Source organism: Dipodomys merriami, unplaced genomic scaffold, assembly GCF_024711535.1.
Source record: "Dipodomys merriami isolate MVZ:Mamm:240054 unplaced genomic scaffold, mDipMer1.0.p SCAF_22, whole genome shotgun sequence".
In the NCBI taxonomy this organism is placed as follows: domain Eukaryota; kingdom Metazoa; phylum Chordata; class Mammalia; order Rodentia; family Heteromyidae; genus Dipodomys; species Dipodomys merriami.
Window position 1 is genome coordinate 1,642,119 of NW_027203604.1, and position 2,271 is coordinate 1,644,389.

Consider the following 2,271-nt stretch of genomic DNA (forward strand, 5'->3'; position numbering starts at 1 on the left):
TCTTCCTTGTTTTTTTTTTTTTCTAAAGAAACACTTTTAAAAGCTAATTCAAACAGGGCAAATTCATTTTTCAAAACAATTGCACAGTAGCTTCTTCAAGCTACTGTCTGTTCCAGAACATGTGAGAAAATTATAAGACATTTCAGGAAAATGGGAAGAGTAGGAGGAAAGAGTAAACAATAAACAAGAACTGGCAGCGGCCTGGCATACATCTATGTTCTAGTTCTGCTGGCAGGTGGTTAGCATGCCAAGGAAAGGGGAGGAATGCCACACCTGGGGGACATGCTGGTAGGAAAGGATAAATCCTTTGATTCAGAGCATATTTAAGTGCTTTTTTAAATATTTTTTTCAAGTAGGTATACCAAGCAGTTTCAGCGATTTTGGCCAGCCAGCCTAGTCTGCTGGCCAAAATCGCTGAAACTGCTTGGTACAAAGGAGTTGCTACTTAACAAAACAGTTTATGGATACACTGCATCATGATCATTGTGACCCTCCTTTAGTACATTTAATAAGTCTAAAAGGATGTGCTTTTTGTGAGATTTAATGTGTGACTTAAAACCTTTAAGTCTCAAGAAATTTATGACATAATCAGATTAACTCTTAAAGAAAACATATAGTTAGGAGCCTGTGGCTCATGCTTGCTAGCTACTAAGAGGGCTGAGATCCATTTCAAAGCCAGTCCAGTCAGGAATATCTGTGAGACTCTTTTATATGTTCTGTCTCTTTTTTAAAATTTACTTTTATTGTTATTGTAAAGGTGATGTGCAAAGGGACTACATTTACATATGTCAGATAAAGAATACATTCCTTTTTGAACAATGTCACCCTTTCCCTTGCTCTTTCTCTCTTAGTTTGTCCCTGCCATTCCCACTCACATGTTACATGGTTCATTTTCAATATAGTGTCTCGTGAATATCACTACTGCATTTGTTTACCCTTTGTCTTACCATTTCTGTTACTCTTCCTCCAAAGACAAATGAAAAACATACATATAAACTTTCATGATCCATTTGTTCTCTAAAAGGCATTTGGGTTGATTCCGTATCTTGGGTTTGGTAAACAATGCTGCCATGAACATGGTTGTATTGGCAGCTTGTTTGTGAGACTCTTATCTCCAATTAACCTCCCAAAAGAACCATAAGTAGAGCTATAGTTTAAGGGGTGTTGCACCAGCCTAGTGTGAATAAGTTAAGGGAAAGCATCCAGACCCTGAGTTCCAGTCCCAGTATTGGCACAAATAATTTTAAAAAGAAATTTATAATTTACTATTAATAATATGACTACGCCATGCATTTGTCTCAAATAAAATTGTGAAGAAACAGCATAGATCAGTAAAAATATAATTCTATTGTCACTGAATTTTGGTAAATATAATTAAGGTAAATGTGAATGGTAGAACTTACATTAATTTTTATTTTAAAATTAATTTTATTTTAAAAATTTTTTAACTTATTGTTTTCATTTTTACATGTCATCTAAAAGTATTATTGACTGTTGAAATTCTATGAATGATAGAGGAAAGAGAATCATTCTACTCAATGTCTCCTGTCAACCAAAATCATTAGTGCCATCGTTAGATACATCATTATTAAGTTGCATTCCTCACTGAGTATGCCCTTTCTTTTGTTTTGGTTTTCTTTTTAAATTCTTTTATAGAAGTTTATGTTTGCAATAGGTTGCTTTGTTTCTCTTTACTGATCCACTTTATACAAACAATACCTAAAAAATTGGATTGAAATAATTTTATTGTATATTCAACTTAAAAAGATTTGGCTTTTTAGGAATGTTCTTGTTTTTTTGGTTCAATGTTATATTAATAAGTTACAGGAGCAATTCTTTTCCTGTGGGGAGACACAAAGAAAATAGATGAGTGCTCGCTTTGGCAGCACACAAACTAAAATTGGAACGATACAGAAAGGATTAGCATGGCCCCTGCTCAAGGATGGCATGCAAATTCATGAAGCGGCCCATATTTTTGATGTACACTACGTTGAAAATGAACTTTACAACTTCAGATGGGGGGGGCAGTTAGGAGGTGGGGAGGGAAGGGAGGGGAGGGGATAAACAAAGGAGGGGGTAACAATGCTCAATAGGAAATGTACTCATTACCTTACTAATGTAAGTGTAACTGCTTTGTACAATATCTTTACAATGAAAATATCTAAAGAAAATAGATTAAAACTAAATATGTATTTACATTTAGCATATACTTTAAACAGACTAAAAAGCTGATGAATACATAGAATGATGCCATTCTATTCATGGTCTATG

General features: G+C 34.3%; 1 non-coding gene across 1 annotated transcript; it reads left to right on the forward strand.

The window, feature by feature from the left end:
• Window positions 1–1,870: 1,870 nt before the first annotated feature.
• LOC138834954 (U6 spliceosomal RNA) lies at window positions 1,871–1,977 on the forward strand. The gene has a single exon (XR_011374306.1). It is a non-coding gene; the product is annotated as a U6 spliceosomal RNA (small nuclear RNA).
• The last annotated feature ends 294 nt before the right edge of the window (window positions 1,978–2,271 follow it).